Raw genomic sequence first — 21,079 nt, forward strand, 5'->3', positions numbered from 1 at the left:
GGCCCGTGAGCCACAACTACTGAGCCTGCGCGTCTGGAGCCTGTGCTCCGCAACAAGAGAGGCCGCGATAGTGAGAGGCCCGCGCACCGCGATGAAGAGTGGCCCCCGCTTGCCGCAACTAGAGAAAGCCCTCGCACAGAAACGAAGATCCAACACAGTCAAAAAATAATAATAATAATAAATTAATTAATTAATTAAAAGTAACATTTAAAAACAAAAAAATTCTACCTCTGAAACATTTGTGATTAAACAAATACCAACGCAATTAGAAAGAGCAATTAATATTTTGCATGTTTAAGATTGTATTCGAAGATTAATAAGGGATAACTTTTAAGTATTCAATGTTACAGTTTCATCTTTTGATTTTTAAATGATTTTAATTTGGTGTTTTAAAAACTTTGCCATTTATATGTGCTAATATTCCCGCTTCTAATGTGTCTACTAACAAATATCTACAGCATATATGGATAATTTTCCTTTTATTGAAATAGATATTCTTATCACAAAATATAGTCCATAATCATAATAATGTTATCTGTCTATCATCTATCTATTTATCAATTTAAAAAACAAGACAACAAGCCCCAAATGGAGTTGCTTATTCTTAGCCTCATGAACCAAACTGGGACTTAACCTAATTGTAGTTTGGCTGTCCCAGGAATGGAATCTTATACCAGGCAATCAGGAATCACCTGATTAGCACCACTTAGGTCCTCTGCTTGATAGACCCCTGCCATTATCTAAAGGAAAGTAACTTTGCAATAACCAAATCCCTTGTTTGTGTAGTGTGACACTATTGTTCCCACTCCCTTCTGCCTATAAAAGTCTCTCATTTTGTACAGCTCCCTGAAGCAACTTCCTATCTGTTAGACTAGATGTGGCCTGATTCAAATAGATTTTTGGTCAAATAGATTTTTGGTCAAATAAACCCTTAACATTTTAATATGCCTCAGTTTATCTTTTAAATATAAGTAGATATAAACCTCAAATTTAAAACAACCCTATCACCCTCTACCACAGACTGACTGACTCTTTATTATTATGGTCACTTATTATTATTTAAAACATGTAAATAAAGTGATAAGGAAAGCCCAGAAAACCAATGATTTGGGATTCCTGAGAATTCCCAGAAATCCCAACTTATTATTCCTGAATCCCAAAGATTAATATCTGTCAAACATTTGGAAAAATTTAAAAATGTAGAGTCATAAGTTGATGCCACTTTATTTAGTGTTTTACATGCATTATGTTATAACTTTCAGCAAGACTATTAAATAAACATCTTTATTATCCTCATTATATATATGAGCAAAGTTTAGAGAAGGTAAGTCACTTGCCTAATACTGCTGCCCTGGTAAGGCCAGGATTTGAGCCATGTGTGCTTGACTCCAACACCTTTACAAGTAATAACTGGCATACAATGACATTAAGCATGTAACTCCATAGTCCAAGGCTATGCTCTGCTAACTGGACAAGTTATTTGTCTTGCTAGGGAATGTTTTCTAGCACTTGAATATCATCTTATTCAGTAATCAAGCTACTCATTTTCTTTAATTCCCTTATATAAGCAAGGGTTCCTCCATCAACCCTGACACCTGCACCAAATACATTGGAGAACTGCTAGATTTTGCTCTCTCCCTCAATTTTCAGCCATTCCTTAAGTTTTAAGGATTTGGCACCTTAAGTAAGATTCCGCTTTCTTTCTCTCTTCTCCACTGCAAAGATACTGTCAGATTCTCTTACCATAGACATAGCAACAAACTCTTAATCTCCAATCCCTGCTTTCTGAGCTCCAAAATTATGTTGAGATAGTATGTATATGATTTATTATATCAGCCTTTCTGCTTAAAGTGTAAATAATTCTTGTGTCTCTTTGATAGATTGCATTACTATTCACCAAATATTTACATTTCACTTGTTATGGTGCCCTTTTCTTCAGGAAATCAGTAATGGTCCCATGACTTGCATTGGCCAATTAAATATGAGCAGAAGGGGACACGTGTTATTTCTGGCTAAGAGTGTTAAGATCAGTGCCACCGTGATAACTAGCGTTGAGCCAGAGAGATGTTGTTTCATAGCCTGGGTCCCAGAGTGAAGACAACATGGACCAGTGTAATGAATGGCCTGAATTAGATGTGTTTTGTGAGGGGAAAAAATGGCATTTGTGACACTGGACATGGAGAATAGGGTTCCATTTTCTGTGACAATATAACCTAAACTACCCTGTCTGCTATAGTACCCATCATTTATAAAATCAATAGTACTCCTACAGTTTGGCATGCCAGATCTTTTATCATATGATTCCTGACAATATTTTCAATTTCATGTATAGTGTTCTTTCCCCATGTCCCTGCACTCTCAATGACATTTCAAAACTTTAATGTTTTCTTAAACGTTCATGTTTTAACACATCCTTGTAATACCCATATCTCACAATATATTTTCCTCTGTGAAGTCTTCCTAAAGCATCTAATCCAGACCTACACCAATCCTGTGATCTCAAAATGGCCCACATATGCCCCAAATACTTTATTAAAATTACAGTGTTGTAATATATTTGGCACATTTAGATCCTTGACTATATAGAGTGCAGCTTGTTGAGGACAGAGATTATTTCATTCACTTCTGCACAACCACTGTCCAGCCTGGTGCTGTATATTGTGCAGCTATTCAATAATATATTATTGAACATGTAAATGATCAGTAAACAATATATTTTGAGGTTAAATACTGATTCTTATTAGTAAGCAACATTCAAATATACAGTAATGCTTTAGTAGGCATGATTATTTACTGCAGAAAACATTGTAAGATTTTTAATCGCCTATCCCACTTTTAAGAAAACAACATAGTAAGTCAACAACTTTCCTTTAAAAACTTTCACAGAGGTGAAATGACTGACATGCCACCATTTCAGCTTTATCCAGCAAGGACCATTCATGGACAAATGCAAAAATCTTTCTAATAGTTAGGAATTTTATCACTGAACAGGAGGAGTTTTTAGAACTATTTATCTTTACTATACTGTCACAAAATTTGTAAGCTCCATGACAGCCCTATAGTTAATGAACCGGAACCACCTTTCCTGTGTTCTAGAATTCTGTCTTTCTTTCCCACCCTTCCAGCATAATTTTCTTCCTGGTGTTAGAGCACAAATCTGTACAGTAGTCTGCATTTAATCTCCATATCTCATCTTCCCAATTCATCTTTTTTGAAAGAATTCAACATCCTATAATTTTACCCTCCATTGAACTAGAATAATTTCCACATTTAGATTATTCAGAGCCATTAACAGAACTTTGTTTCCACTAGCATTTAATTCGACTATAATCCACTGTCAAATGCATTAAATAACAGCATCTCACACCCGTCAGTGGCAAAGACAAACTGGTGAGGAACAGCAAGTGTTTAGAAATACCTTTCTGAACCACTATAATAATCATGTCATTATTATTGAGCCGTCATATGTACAAACTATTTTATGTGAAATCAAAGTCAGTTGCTCAAATAATAACCTTTGCTATACTACACAATGCTAGTTGCAGCCTCTCATGAAAGAAAGACTAGACAAGGATGCTTCATCTTCACAATAGGTATTTCTTCCTCAGTATATGGTGATCAGAAACTCGGAAAATTTAGGGTCCAACAGATAACTGTATTCTTCCCATAACTTGAGGTATGTCGTAGATAACTTCCAAAGAGGACCACCATAAATTTTTTAACAGACTTTATTTTTTAAGAGCAGTACTAAGTTCACAGCAAAATTGAGAGGAAGGTACAGAGGCTTTCCATATACCCCCCTGCCCCAACACATGCATAGCCTCCCCAAATATCAACATCCCTCACCATGTGATGGCGCATTTATTACAAGTGATGAACTTACATTGACACATTATAGTCACCCAAAGTCCATAATTTACATCAGGGTTCACTCTTGGTGTTGTACATTCTATGAGTTTGAACAAATGTATAATGACATGTATCCATCATTATAGTATTATACAGAGTACATTCACTGCCCTAAAAATCTGTGCTCTGCCTACTCCCCACTCCCACCAACAACTACTGATCTTTTTATTGTCCCTACAGTTTTGCCTTTTCCAGGATATCATATAATTGGAATCACACAGTATGTAGCCTTTTCAGATTGGCTTCTTTCACTTAGTAATATGTATTTAAGATTCCTCTATGTCTTCCATGGCTTGATATATCATTTGTTTTAAGCACCAAATAATATTCTATACTCTAGATGTACCACAGTTTATTTTTTCCTCCCTATAAGTGCATATTATTTTCCTATTGAAGATGAAGCTTATTATCCTCTTGAGTCTGTTCTGGCCTCATGACTGCTGTGACCAACAGGAGAAGGAACAAGTTTTGTTCTGGGACTTCTGAACCCAGGCCATAAGAACACTGGCAACATTCTCTTCCTTTTTCTTGGATTGCTTCTTCTTGGAATCCACATGCCATGCTGTGAGGAGGCCCAAACAGCCACATGAACAGGCCTACATGGAGAAGAACCAAGGCCTGAGACCAATGGTTCCAGCAGAGCTCCCAGACAACTGTCAGCTCCAACTCTTTGAGTGAGGCCATTTTACACCTTCTGTTAATTCCAGTGCCACAGCTAACATCACCTGAAATAGAAGAACTGATTGATCAACAGGCTAAAGTGTTTTTGTTTTAAGCCACTAAGCTTTGGGGTGGTTTGTTATGCAGTAAAAGGTAACTGAAATAGGACTCTCTAAGGAACTAAGAATTACATGACTGCTTATTCCATAGAGCAATGAATGACATTGTAAAGAAGGTGGACCTGGAACCAGATTTCTTGCATTCAAATACCTGTTCTACCACTGACAAGCTGCATGAGCGTGGTCAAGCTACTTAGCTTCCATGTTTCTCATTTTTTAATTTAAAACATGGGAACCACAAAAATAGCTATATTTCAGAGTGATTGTCAGAGTAAATTGCTAATGAGGTTAGTACAGGTTTAAAATAGTGCCTTGCACATGGTAAATGTTTATATGAGCTATCTTTAGTTTCTGCATGGAGTTCTTAGTCATTAAGCTGCCATTAAACTCCTTTTGTAATCTGTCCTTTTTATTATTTTTGGGCTTATCTTCCACTATTCTTGCATCACACAAATCTTATGTTCTAACTAATCTGAAAAAGAGGTATGTTTCTGCCTCTGTAACATTATTCTTACCTTTCCCGCTGTGCTTTCTTTTCCAGATTGTACTCATGTTTCAAACACTAGACTATTTCCTCTTCACTAACACTAATAATCCCCAATAATCCCACAGATCGTGTATATTAAATTACCAATTATTTAATGAGTAGTTGCTGTGTGTCTGGCTTCGTGAAAAGAGTAGTCAACAAGATGGGCAGATTCACTGCCCTACTATGGCATATGATCTAGTGTCAGTGGATATTCTTTAAGGAAACTGGTGTATTCATGACCCATCCTTAGAGATTTTGCCCCTTATTCATTTTTTTCCACTTGATAAAGTCACTAATTCAATTTTGAAAGTATTCAGCAAACTTTTACTCATAAAAAATTCCAGCATATTTATAATAATTACTTGCAATGTGCGTCCACATACTTTTTCTCAAGTTATACTATAAATCCCATTAACATCAATAATACTATCTTGCATTTTGTAAGCACTGAAACTGAGAAAATGTAACCTAAATACTTGAAGCCCTAAGTCATCAGCTTGTGTATGGCTGAGTTGGAATCCAAATCTAGGTTTCCTGTATCTGAAGCCTATGATTTCTCTATTTAGACACTTGCATTTGTGAGCTCCTGTGTTACAGATCTTAAGCGAGAAGCACATATAGTTATAACACAAATTCTTGATCTTTAAATGTTAGAATCAAGATTTTAAAATTATACAAGTATAGTATGCAGAAAAAAATTAGGGTCAGGTAATTGTCAAATAAGTAATATGGATCAGCAAAGGTATTACTGCAAGATGGGGAAGTTGTGGTGATCAAGGTTGCAGGGGTATAGAAAGGATGAGGAGAAAAATAAGTTTTATGAAATATGAGCTGTGAAATTTACTAGCTTCTTTTTCAAAAGAAGTATAACTTTATCATATTTATATTTGTAAAAAACAAAAATGTTAGTAAAAAGAGAACACTGCTCATTCTCTTGTACTTAATTCAGATATGTATACCATACACAGAATACTTGTTCATACACAAGAATACTTAGAGTAATCTTTACATTTGTTATTAAAAATAAGTTCAACAGCACCCTAGAATAAATCTCCCCTTCTTTGAGTGCATCATGAAAATAGTCTTAATACCAACAAATGATTGCTGATAAAAACCCTTGTTACAATGTGGTGTTTAAGATTTCCTGCTCTAGTCATGATGCCTTGACAAGATTATCAGCAACATCTTTATCATCTGCCTACAAACTATGTGCCTTAGGACATATTATTTAACCTCTTTGGTCCTTACGTTTCTCATCTATTCTATGAAAATTAATAATAATTTCTGCCTTAAAGGGTTGTTTGGATGATTAAATGTGATAATCCATGTAAAGGGCTTAATAGAGGACCTACATATCATAGGTGTTCAAGAAATATTATATATCCATAGTGATGATAGTAATATGGAAACAAAATCTACCTTAGAGATCTGGTAACTCAATTATATGACTACTAAGTAAATCAAAACTCTAAGTAGATCAAGGTGTTCTTGACAGAGCACGTACTCTATTCACCAAGCAAGCATAACTACATATCTGCAATTGCATCCACAAAAACAACCCAAAATTTTGTATTCTATGTTTATGTTCAAGTCAGTCAAAGGAAATCCTCAAAATAACATCAATAAATCAAAGGTCACTGGCCAGCCATTCCTGTCTGGACAGCTCTGCATCAGGTCCACAACTTCCTCCACGTTATCCTGGTCCCTCTCAACCTTACCCCAATCACATACATCAGACACATTCTCTTCCACCATTTCTCATTAATTATAAATATCACAATAGCTTCTTGAGTACTTCTTAAATGTCAGAATTCTTGCTAAATTAATTTTATTTAGTCTATGCAAGCGCTGTACGAAGTAGGTACAATTATAATCATTTGACATATGGGGAACTGAAGCTTAGAAAAGTTGAGGAACTTGCCTCAGTAGGTGGTAGAAAAAGATTTGAAGTCAGTGAGTCTGCAGTCCACTGGTTGCATGACACTCTGCTCTATGTCTTTCTGGTTTAGACCATACTCTTAGATTGTTTCTTTAGTGCAAATCCAATGCATCCTTCCAGGCCCTGATAAAGTCTCATCTCGTTCAAAAGATTCCTCCTTGATCGCTTCAGACAACAGTGATGAATCCTATTTGCAGATACTCATAATAATTATAATCTCTCATATACAATGTAGCAATGATTTTGTCTACAAATTGTGTAATTATTTGCTGTTTATTGTGATTCAACTTTGTGTTTTCCAAGAGCCTTGCCAGATATTTCTCCCTTTTGAAATTACCTTCAACGTTTGTTTTTACAATTATTTACATCATTTACTCACTAGAGACAGAAAGTAGAATGGGTTGCCAGGGGATAGGGGAGGTGAATTGGGACTAACTGCTAAGAGTTATGGGGTCTCTTTTGAGGATGAGGAAAATTATCTGAAATTAGTCGTGCTGGTTGTACAAAAAGTGAACGTAATAAGAAACACTGAACTGTGAATTTTAAAATCATTAATTTTATGTGAAGTATATCTCAACAAATAAATACTTACTATGCAGCCATGGGAAGTGTAATATGACATCACTGAAAGAGTATTTCAGTATATTCTCAAGATTTTAAAAACATAGTTACAAATTAATCTATATAGTATGATTCCATGTTTGTCAATAGTAAAACTAAAAGGTAAACAAGCTCAGTTTGGCAGATAAAGAAAAAGACAGACAGACAGACAAAGACAAAATCTAGCGGGATCATAGTTCCCTGACTAGGGATTGAACCAGGGCCATGGCAGTGGAAAAGCCGAGTCCTAACCACTGGACCACCAGGGAATTCCCAAGACTTTTACTTTTATTTTTAAAGGGCCCTACATTGATCATGAATTAATTTTGTAAGAAGGAAAGAAAGGCAACATTTTTAATAATTTCACAAGGGGGAAACAAAATCAAGTACCATGGATGTATACCTACAAAGAAAAAGTGCATAAAGAAGATCAAATATTGTGTGTGTGTGTGTGTGTGTGTGTGTGTGTGTGTTTGGTATGTGTGTGTGTGTATGTGTGTGAGAGAGAGAGAAAGAGACAGAGACAAGAAAGACAAAGACAGAAAAAGACAGAGAAATGTAGCATATTCTATCTAGAATGGAAAAAGTCTCTAGTAAATCAGATTTAAACCAAAGTAATCATAATGCATGTTTACTTTGTGGGGCTTCTAGCACTTCCAAGTGGTCCACACAACAACAAGGGAAGCAACAAGGGCCTAGTTTCTCTTTCCAGAGCACCCCACTTCTGTCTCACAGCCTCACAGCCTTTGACCTGCTAACATTTTTGTCCTGTTTATTTCCAGCAGAACTTTTACAAAGTAGTACTCGACGTTCAGGAGAGGATTCAAAGCTTGAAAATCTTCAGATAGTCCCAGAAAACTTTCAAAATTAAAGAAAAGAAGTTTTAAGTTAGAGTGTTCTATTCAGCCAGTGTAACTTGGGGAATTCCTGGCATGGGGAAATTTTATTCTGCTCATGAGGCTAGCGATTTTCTGACAACCAAAATATTTATTAAGCCAAAGAGGTTGCAGTTGCCCTCACACTGAAACCAGTACATTTATCTTTAGAAGATAATAAGAATTAGTCAGCAATGGCAAATAGATTGCTTGTAAACTTCCAGTTATGGAAGATTCATTTACAAATTGCATACCTAAATGTTGTGGTTTACAGGCAGTTTTCCTAGAAGTCCCTTGAAGATTTTAAGACTCTTACCTAAAAACTGATGCACTGTTAAAACTAATATAATACTGTATGTCAACTGTACTTCGATTTTAAAAAGCTATAATAAAAATAAATACACAAAATATTTGTGTACAACTGTGTGTAAAGAAAGTACAACAATTATTTCTTTGTATTTTAGGGGTTTTAACCAGGACATCCTCTAGTTAGTATTAGGAATGTTTGCTTAATTTCCAAACTTTTTTTTCTTAAACACGTCGTGGGTTTTTTGAGGCTCCAACCTGATTAGTGCATGGGCAGCCATCAACTAAGGCTGAGGCAACTCTGACTGGTTTGTTTTTGTTTTTTAAAATCATGTATTTGCTACAGAGTATTGTACTTGTCTCAATCGGAATGGTGTAAAAAACTGAAAAGGTCTTATGTGGTATGTATCATAGTTAATAAATCAATCTTGTAAAAAACTAACTAAATAAATAAATACACATAAAAATAAAATAATAAAAATAAAACTGATGCAATGCAATTTATCTTTTTTAAGAGTCAGTGCTCTTATTTTTTCTTTCTTTTTAAAGTATAAGTTTATCTCTTCCTTGACTTTCAGATAATGTGGTATTTGAGTATCACATCAAAAGGAGGCATTGTAAATTTCTATGGAATATCTATGGAGATGGGCAAAATGTTAAAGATTGTTTTTCAGTGATTATTAGAAAGGGTCAGGTGAAATTGGAAAATTTTCAAAGACAGGTAGAGATGAGGATAAAAACAGGAAGATAACATCTTCTCAATTCCAAGTAAACTTTGTATTCAGGATACACGGAGAGATCAGTTATAGAAAAGCCAATTATAGTGAGGAGCAGTCCCCACATATATAATGTGGAAATCAGATTGAATCCTTATTCTCCACAGCAAACAGGGCAAGGACACAGAGGTCAGGAAACAAAATGAAGGGGCTCAAATTCCCCTGCTCCAGATTCATCGTGGCACAGGGTTCCCATTATTACCAGAGCAGCAAAGGTGACTAAACCAGCCACAGAGGTTAGCATTTGTCTAAGATAATAGTTTATAGTCTGTAGAATGTGTGTAATCTTCTAGGAATTTTTAAGTCAGAAGATCCCCATGTCCTTTATCAGGTGATTTTGATTTTCCCAAGAATATGCATTTTTGACAAGCTGGCTAGATCATTCTGATGTAGAAAATCTGCTACCCTTCCTTTGCTTTGTCTTAAATTGTTTCAGGTGTTTAGGTGCTAAGAATTGTTTAGGTGTTAAGAATCTTATGCATGTGAAACTAGCAACCAGGGACTAACATGAAGAGGAAGGTAAGAAGGAAGGAAGGAAGGAGTTGGCTAATCAATTAATTCTAAAAGCTACATGGGGCTTGAATAGCAAATGCCCCACATCTTTCACATGTGCATGCACACACACACATATATTTTTCATATATGTGTATATGAAAAGAGTATATTCTGATTAATGTCAGAAAATATTTAACTTATATTCAAATTTAGGCAATGTTATTTTCTCTCCAACCCTTAAACCTATGAAAATGGTGTGTGCTAATTTCTCCAAGGAGAGGATTAATTTTATAAAAAGATAGTAGAGCAAGGACATGTATGGATATTTGGAAACAGAAAAAAAATTACACACAATACCATCTTAGTTTGATACACACCTAACCTGTTTTCCTGACTTTCTGAAATTTCTGACTTGCATGGTGGTGGTGGTAGTAGCAGAGGTGGACTTCTCTCCTCCTCATCCTCCCCCTCTTCTTCCTCCTTTTTCATCTTTTTCTTCTTCTTCTTCTCCTTCTAGTTGCCACGATCCCCAAAACCAAACAGTGTGCCAATGAAGAAACCACAGGGGCACATATGTATGCATATTATTCATTGTAATAAAGAATGCCCATTTTTCTTCATTTTTTTTCCTTCTCCAGTAAACTAATCTCCACATTATAATTAAGAACATAGCAATGAAGAATAAAGACTAGGTTTCCCATCCCCCTTGCAGGTAGATGTGCCCATGTGACTAAGTTGTATTTAGAAGAACATAAGCAAATGTCTCTTATTTCTCTCAGAAATCTTTCTGTAAAAAATAAAAGAGCTATGGCATATGAATGGCACTCTTTTTTCCACCCCCTTTTATCCTCCTGCCTAGAATATGAATATTTATATCCTGACCTATGAAAATAAATGCCACATGCTGGGGATGGCTAGTCAATGAAGGAAGGACCCTATGCTTCAAAGGTCTTTTTGAAACAAAATTAGCAACTGAGCCTGGACCCCTTACCTTCCAGTCTTGTCCCTGTTCTTTGTGTTTTCATTTGATCATCACTATCAACACACAAGAATCCAATCAGTCGCCCAACTCTGCTATTTCTACACTTATGTCTCTCAAAATCTCAAAACTTCTCTTCCTTTTCCATGCCTGCTGGCATTATGAGAATCCTGAGACTGTTTGTTTGCTTGTTTGTTTGTTCATTTGTTTGTTTTAATGTAAATGCTCCACTATCTCCAGCCTCTCCACACTCACTGCTCATTGTCACTAAATCTATACATTCTCAGCGTTGTTACAGTCATGTCACACTCCTTCTCTTCAAAGATGACTGCTTAGTGATGATAGGATAAAACTCCAACACCTTAGCACACAATTAAAGATGCTTCATAGTTCTACCAGGTCCTCCTTCATTGAACCTTTCTTGCCAACTGTTTTTATTCCACCCACTCAAGGTCCCTTGTTATTTGCAGAATACATTAGTATTTTCCTATCCTGAATATATAATGATATTCATCATTCCTTGTTAAGTTGTATTATTTGTGCAGACACCAGTCTGGCCCTTTTCAAGTATAAATCCATTATATCACTGACCTGCATAAAACCCAGTGGTTTCTCATCACACTTAAAAGTTTCAAGTGCCTTAACGTGACTTATCTGATTGCTAATTGTCTTTTTTGGTCTCTTTTCACACATACTTGACTCTCTCATCCCATGGTCATATTCAGCTTATCAAATAGGTCCTGCTCTTTCCTGCCTCAAGTCTGCAAGACAAAGTTTTCACATTGCTGGAATGTTCTTCTCTTCCCTATTTTCCTAATCAACTTTTTCTAATCTCTTTAGTCTTTAGTTTATATTTAATCAGAGATGCATTCCTTGATTATCACACCTTTCAACTTAGTCCTGACCTTCTGCTACAAGATTTTATAGTCCCATTTAGTTTTAGTTTATACAGGGCTCAATACATTTTTCCTGTAAAGGACCAGAGAATACATATATTGGGCTTTGTAGGCTATAATGCATCTATCACAGCTACTCAACTCTGGTGTGATACCACAAACTCAGCCATAAAAATAGGTAAGTGGACAGATATAATTGTGTGTGATGGGCATCATCAGTCTCTGCATATTGGACTTTTTAGGTGGGAAAATTCTTTGTTGTGGGGACTGTCCTGTGTATTGCAGAATGTTTAGCAGCTTTCATAATATACCCACTGGGTGCCAGTAACATCCTCAAGTTGTGATAATCAAAAATGTATCCAGACATTGCCAAATGTCCCTGGTGTCATGAGGTGGGGAGCAAAATTGCCCCCAGTTGAGAACCAATAAAATAAAACTTTATCACACTTGGTTTATAGTACTGTGATCATAGAAAGATTCTTGGTCTTTGTCCCTTGTTCCTGACATAGAGCTCCTGAATCCCTTGCAATTTCCTGAGTGATGGGATGATAGGAGCATATTTTGTTCTAGTGAGGTGACTTCTAGCATTGAACTAGTCACCAAATATATGAAGTGGTTAAAGGATTTGAACCTTCATTCCCACTTCTGACACCTGGGGAGGAGGAGGGCTAGAGATTGAGATCTACAAAAATTCTTGAAAAACAAGATTCAGAGAGCTTCTGGGCTGGCGAACACACTGAGATGCTGAGAGGCATGTGACATTCCCAGAGGGAACATGGAAGCTTTGTATACACACACACACACACATACGCACATGCACACACACACATACACACGCATACATACACACATACACACACACACACACACCTTGCCCTATGCAGCTCTTCTGTATGGCTATTTCTAACTTGTATCCTTTATAATAAGCCAGTAAAGATAAATAAATTATTTCCCTGAGTTCTCTGAGCTGTTCTAGTAAATTATTGACACTGAGGAGGGGTTCATAGGATCCCCTGATTTATAGTTGGTCTGGTCAGAAGAACAGGTGGCCTGAGACTTGAGATTAGGGTGTGAGGTGGGGACAGCCTTTTTGGATTGAACCCTTTAGCTTGTGGGATCTGATACTAACTCCAGGCAGATAGTGTCAGAATTAAATTGAATTCTTGGACATCCAGTTTGTGTCAGGGAGTTGAAGTAGTGTTGAAAAAGACTCTGGGTTTTTGATGTCAGGAGGAAAAAAAAAACCCTCTCATTTGGTCTCAGAAATGTTGTGAGTAAAAATAGCTTAAGTACAAACTGCAATTTTTATTTACATATTAATGTAAGCAAATATAGGAGTCAATGCTGTATCTGATTCACTAACCACATAGCCCTTGATTATAAAAAGCATGGTGTATCAAGGTGTTCAATACGTATTTGATGAAAGAATTCATGAGGGCACTAATAATATTTTCAGGAGAGTTGCAAGGTCAAATGACAGAATTTCAGGAGTTAAAAGACAGATAATGTAATATTTAGGGAATTAAGATAGTAAACCATATGTTCAAGGAAGTCAACAGTCAAAAGAAAAAAGAGAAAAGCATTACCAGAGGTAGACAAGATCTAAGATGTAAAGGGTTATTTTAAGACAGGAACAGTATGAAAGTAGAAAGGTAACTGCCAATAAGACAAAAAAAAAAAAAAAAGAGAGAAACTAATAAGTTACTAGCAGAAGGGAGTGCTGTGGAAATGTATAATGAAAAAAAGAATTTATTCTCAAGACGAGGGCTGCTCAGAGACAGAGGAAACGTCAGTACACTTTTAATATGAGTTTCAGGCTATGTTTTCTTTTAAAAATTTTTAGAGTCTATTGACTATGAAAAGGCAAAATTGCCTTCAGGCTAGAGAGGCCTATTAACACCCCCATCAAGGACAGTCTTCAGCTCACTAGGCAAGCCAGAGAGGGAGAAGAAATCTGTATCTGGAGAGAATGCATTTATCATGGTTAGGACCGTTAGGCCAAGAACTTTCTGCTGAGACACATCTCATAGAAGGAGCCAGGGTCACCTTGCAAGCTTGGGACTATGAGAGGCAATGGTGAGCCTATGTGCACCTCAAGTCTACGTGCTGTGTGAGTCACACACTTGCATGCTGCTCCGTTATCTCATCCACCGACAGAAATGAATTACATTTGACTCTCTCTATTCAATCGTTATTGTATCTGGAAAAGAGAATTTATTTCAAAGAAGTTAAATTGCATGATTGCTTGTACACAGGTATTTTTCTTTATGCTATTTTATAAGGATTAACTATTATTATTGAAATGAAAGTGATTAGTGATGAATCAGACATAAGTAGGAGCTCAATGAATATTTTTTCAGGGATCCACATCTTTACCTCAGTCTCTACTGTTCTGATAACGAAATTGTCCTGCTTATTAGAGTTCATTCTTTTCCCTTATATGCTGGTTTCCATTTCTTGTCTTTTTCTTTTCTTGTCTTTGAGAATATCTCAGCCTGGTGCAATCTAAGGAAAAAATGTGGTGAGAACAAAAACCAAAAAATTTGGAAACAGAAGACAATGATTCAAATAGTAATTGTATTTATTTCTAAGGTTTCTAGATCCTGAAGCTTCAGCTACTTTGTTTTAAGAAATGGAGGTCATATCATTATTCCCCACACTGTTCTGTTTGTCAAATATTTCAATTCATCCTTCCACTAAGACTCATAGTAGGACTGCATGTCTTGAGACTCTTGTAGTTGCCTGGGACAATGTGGAGTGTTCTGGTCAATGAATTTTGAACACAAGTGATATGTCTCACTTTCAGCCAAGATTGTAGTGATTATGTGAGACAAATCAGGGCTTTATTTTTTCTTCTGCAACTGTGATATAATCATTCCATATTTTCCTGTCCAATTACCTTGAGTCTCAGTGCAAGGACAACTAGTGTGAGTACCCCAGCTCACTTTCCAATGTTGGACAATAGAAAAAATGAAACAAAACAAAAAAAAAACCCAAAACACAAAAAACAACTTTTCTTACTATAATTCATTGTGCTTTTTAAGTTGCTATTGATACCTAATCTTGCTTACCCTGATTCATATACAGAATGCTACAGGAAATGGGACATTAAAGTAATATTCTACCTAAAACATGTAGCATTGTCTTGATAGTCAAGTGGCAGACCCTTTAGTGAAAGCTGGAAGGATGGTTATTTGTATGTCAATGCAAATATTTGGTAAAACATTAATCCATGATAACTTGAAAGGGAGAGATAGCATCTAATGAACTTGAAATGTTACAGAAAGAATTTGGAAAGATAAAATGTTAATCGCAGGTATAGTTTATCATTATTTTGTATTTTACAAGGTGGTACAAGAAAGAGGTGCTCTCAGAAAAAAATAGGCTAGTCCCCAAATGTGACTAAAGGAGAACAAAGGGAGTCCAGAAGTTTGGTTCTTATTGAAAAAGAAGAGGCAAGTTTTGTCCTACTAGGAACCATAAAAGAAAAACTTAGGAAATACTTTGAGTCACAAGGACTGATGAAAATTAAACTCCCTGGCAATAAATGGATTCAGATGATGCATAGTGAATACTTTCAAGTGGAAAAATTGCTCAGAGGGAGACACTGAGAATGTGACTTTTCCATGTAAGACTAATAGACTCAGAACATCTTACAGTTAATTCCAGAGAAAGTGGCATAGATGAAACAGAAGAGAAAAATACAGAAAAATAGAACTTTGAGTGATAAGATTAGTACATGGAGTTGATTGGAACCAAGTTGATAATTAGCCAGCTATATTTTTGCAAGAGTGTAATCAACTTGGACCACTAGAGATAGCAATAATATGAAACTAAAAATAATCATTTTTTTAGTTTAGTGAGGTTGCTGCAACAAAGTACAGCAAACCGGGTACTCAAATGACAGAAATTTATTATCTCACAGTTCTGGAAGGTACAAGTCCAAGATCAAGGTGATGGAAATGTTAATTCCTTCTGATGGCTATGAAGGAAAGATCTACTCCAGGACTCTCTCCTTGGCTTGTAGATGGCTATCTTCTCCCTGTGTCTCATCATCTTCCCTCTCTGTGTGTCTGTCTCCAGATTTCTCCTTTTATGGAGATACTACTCACATTGGATCAGGAAGCCACCATATATTAGTCAGGATTCTCCCAAGAAACTGTATGTATATATGTATATATAGATATACAAAGAGATTTATTATAAGGTATTGGCTCATGCAGTTATGGAGGCCAAGATGATCTTCTGTCTGCAAGTTGGAGACCCAGGAAAGCCTGTGGTGTAGTTCAAAGTTCTGAAAGCCAAAGAACCAATGGTATAAATTCTCTTCTGACTCAGAAGGCCTGAGAACCAAGAGTACCAAGATTCCTCCCTTCCTCCACCATTGTGTCCTATTCAGGTCCTCAGTGAATTGGATAATGCCCACCCACATTGGAGATAGCAATGCCCTTTACTCAGTCTACTGATTCAAATGTTAAGTCTCTTTCAGAAATACCCTCATATATATCCCCAGAAATAATGTTTAACCAGAAATCTGAGCAGTCCGTGATTCAGTCAAGTTGACACATAAAATTGACTATTAAAACCTCATCTCAATTAATTTTTATCTTCAACAGTACATTTCCAAATAAGGTCACATTCTGAGGTACTGGAGGTTAGGACTTCAACAAATGAATTTTAGGGGAGACACAATTCAACTCATAACGCCTTTGTTCTTCCAAAATTTCACAAGCAGGAAGGATGCTCAGAATGTTGCTCAGCCCTTAATGAGGGCACATTCTCTCATGCTCTTTCCTCAGTTGTAGCCAGAGAACATAATGGATAAGGAAGGTCCTCTTAGAGGGTGAAGGGCTCAACAAAATTCCTGGGTTGGTGCAAATGTGTTGAATTCTAAATGACATTCCAGTTGTTTAAGCTGTTCATTATATCTCCTGGAAACACTAGTGTTCTAGGTACTCCAATTGTTTGTTCTAGGTACTCCAATATAGTTGTCATAGATAGAGACCATTACATTAGGACAATGTGGCCAGTGTGGGACAATCTGGCTCAAGGTGGGCAAATGAGTGATCTTCCATGGAAAGTTAAGAAGTGTCAGTGAGAAGCAGATGCTAGTTTTTCTCTTGGTACATTTAGCTGAACATGTAAATGATCACGGATGATGGCCTTGTTTGATGTGAACTGAGGAACAGAAAAAGGAGGTTGATATGAGAGGGGCGGGTGAAACAGAAACAACTGCAAGACAAGAGATCTGCTCCTGTGTTTCCAATAGTTCTCCAGACAGTCCCACTTTTTAAAGTCTATGTCTAATAGTTATTTCTGCCCTTAGTTTCCAAGAGATACCACAGTGACCTTCTAATATATCTGATGTTGCCTAATTGCTGCTGTTGCTGTTACTGTTGCTGTTACTGTAGAGTTAGCTTTGGTTGCATGCAACCAAATGGAAACTATTTAATACAGACACTACTACCTGGAGTGGAATGTTACTAAGGGTGGATACTACATATAGATAATATAATATGATAATATAATATAATATAATATAAGGACTGATTGAATTGAGGGAAATTATGGGGCTGTGAAGTTTCTTTCCCCAAGCCTGAAAAGATGGAAAATGATTTGTAAGTAACACAGTAGTTGATTATGGAAATCAGATAATGTGCCCTTGGATAGTTACTCATGTCTAAGGACCAGGCCATGGTACCAACAGCTCTTTCTTAGCTAGAGTAGAAATTATGGCTAATGGGTTTAGCAAAGATTGTAAAAATCTCAGTTTTCATCTTTTTTCTCCTGAAAATTCAAAATATATCCTTGTTCTGGAGTGATATAAACCCTGTGTATTGTTCTGCTTTCTATAGTCCATGAGAAGTTCACTGAACACATTGAGAAATAAAGGGAAATATAGGAAGGATTTGCAACTTGACTCACTGCCATGAATTTTAGTAAATAGAATATAAACACTTGCTTTACTTCTTCATAATTTCAACATCTGTGAAATGTTGGTGCTTTGTCATTTGATCAGAGACTATGGTTGAGTCTCTCTGAGTGCTTCACTTGTCATTGTAACCCTTGGTACGCAATTTTGAATTTTTTGTTTCAAGGATGTCATACACAAGGAATGAATGTTTTCAGTTCAATAAGTATGTCTATACATTGTGTACAACTGAATTTTCTCAGTCTAATCTTTGCTGTAAATCTGTTATACACTGCATAGCTTTTTTGCTGGCTCTTCAGTCAAGACATGTTCTTCTTTGCAAATGGACTGACTAGTATAATTCTTAGCTAAGCTACTTCTCCACTGAAGAAGGTGTAGTGGTTAAACTTCAGACATCTCCAGTTTTTCAAAATTGAAAAAGAAAAATATAAGCATTATAATATTTATAGCTCAAAATAAAATTCCTCATGTATTTCCTCTCCTTGAAAGTAAAAGGTGTTTCATAACATAATTGACTTTTTGTCAGTTCCACGGTCTATCTGATGGTTCGGTTGTATACATTTAAAGTATTCCTCCAGTTTTTATAAAGATATAGGTAGATGGATGTATAAATATTTCACGTGGATATGAACTTTTAAAATAATTACCTTTTCAAACAGTATTTAAAACATATTTTCCACTTGAAAACAACTAAGGTATTTCACATACCTTTGGAATTTGTGATTATGATTTTCAAATATATATCTTCCCTGCCTGATTTAAAAAATCATTATCTTCCTGAAACACAAAATGTAGTTTTACATTTTTCTGAAAAAAATTGTATTTGTAGCCATCATCTTATAAAATATAGTCATAATTTAAATGGGCTTGTTAAGACAAAAGTTTATATTATACTAGGCCATAAACCACTCTAAAATATTGGTGGGTTAAATAACAAAGTTTTATGTCACCTAAATGCTACATGTCTGTCATTCAAGCAGTCAATGTCTAATAGTTACTGACAGGACACGCATCATCTTAAATGTTACCAGGCACAGTGCTGGACAGAAAGGAGAGCGCTTACACCGGCAATTAAATGAACATGACATCACTACTCTTTGGCCAGAACCAGTCATGTGGTCCCATACAGCCATAATGGAGGCTGGGAAGTCCTTCCTTTCATCTGCTCAGAAGGTGATGAGGACCAGAAAAATTATTTACCCAATGAGCAGAATAAATTATTCTGAGCAGAAAAAATTATTTACCCAATGGAGAATAAATTTGGAATTAGAAGTCCTAGCTTTCAATTCCATTATCACCACTTGCTGCATAATTTACATTAATAAAATTACCATATATTTGCTACTACTCTTCCTCTGTAAAATGAGAATGCAGTAGCTGTTGTAATATTCTGAGGATCAAATGAAATCTGGTAACATGCAAAACATTGTATGTAAAATATAAAAGATTGCTTTTATAGAAAAATACCAGAAAAAAGAGATCCATTCAAAATAAGCAGGAAATAAAACAGATTATTTGACTCATGTATCACAAATTAACTTAAAATTTATGCATTTGCAGGAGAGAACAAATCTATTCATTTGAGTATGTGGCAATATACCCACCAAAAAACTTCTTATGCCTATTGCATTGAGCTTAAATATAAATTGACGTGAATTAATGACAGGTATTTTTCTTGATGAAAATCAATATTGTTACAAAAAAAATTGTAGTTTTGATCATTTAACTAGTTATTTTTCTTCTATTTTTATAATTTTTTTATTGATATTTTATAAGTGAAATTTTGATTTTGGCATATTTTTGTATATTTTTCTTGAATTTATCTAATTAGATTACTTTTATTCTAATAGTTTATAGCTGATTTTTTGAGAACTTCCTAGTAGATAATTATGTTTGTAAATAACAGTTGTGAGTTTTAAGTTTCACTTTTCAATATTTATATTAATTTGCTTTGTGTTTGGCCTCATCCTAACTGACCCTGTCTCAGGTTTGGTGAAGTTAGGAATGTATTTGAATACTACCAACAGAGACCTGTAGCTTAAACAAATTGGGAGTTTATTATTGTCTTGCAAAATGGTAAGTTAAGAGGTAAATAGGTCAGGGGTTGAGCTAGTAGAAACACTATATCATAAAGCTTACATCCAACTCTTCACATTACATACTTCCAACATGAAAGGTGAGAATTTGTTTGGATAAAAAAAACATGCTGATGGATATCACTATAAATTCATAATCACTAATCTCTAGAAGGTCCCTGATGCTGCCTGACAATTATTCTGTGTCCAGTTTCATTCTGTCTTCTCCTCTCCATATTATAATTGTATTTTCCTACGTCCTCAAAACTCCAACATCTTTCTCCCTCATTCTTTCTCTAAACTTAAACCTTTCTTTTTATATCTCTATAAAAATTAAAGCAAAAGAAGAGACTTCCCCAGCAGTCCAATGGTTAAGACTCCAAGCTTCCACTGCAGGGGACACAGCTTCGATCCCTGGTTGGGGAACTAAGATCCCACATGCTACGCCATCCTGGCCAAAAAAGTAAAAAAAAAACCAGTAAAAAAAAAAAGGTAAAAAAAAAAAAAATTCCAGAGCTCCTTATCTAATTACTATCTAATTACTTATCTAATCTCCTTATCTAATTACTATCTGTTCCCATGAGATCTTTCATATCTTCTGGTCATTTGAAGAGTACGTGGTCCTGGTTAAAGATAACTCTGAAAATTGCTCTTGAGAACCTAACCAGTCTCTGCCATTCAAGAAATTTTCTACAACTTTTCACCTTTGAGTACAATGTTAGTTTTGGGCTTCTCATATATGGCCTTTATAACACTGAGGTATGTTCCCTCTATACTTGCTTTGTTAAGAGTTTTTTATAAATGGGTGTTAAATTCAGTCAGCCACTTTTTCTGCATCCATTGAGATGATCATATGATTTTTATCCTTCTTTTTTTAGTGTGATGTATCATATTAACTCATTTGACTGATTTGCAGATATTGATCTGTCTTTGCATCCTGGGAATAAGTCTCACTTGATCATGGTGTATGATTTTTTTATTATATTGTT

Source organism: Balaenoptera acutorostrata, chromosome 5, assembly GCF_949987535.1.
Source record: "Balaenoptera acutorostrata chromosome 5, mBalAcu1.1, whole genome shotgun sequence".
NCBI lineage: Eukaryota > Metazoa > Chordata > Mammalia > Artiodactyla > Balaenopteridae > Balaenoptera > Balaenoptera acutorostrata.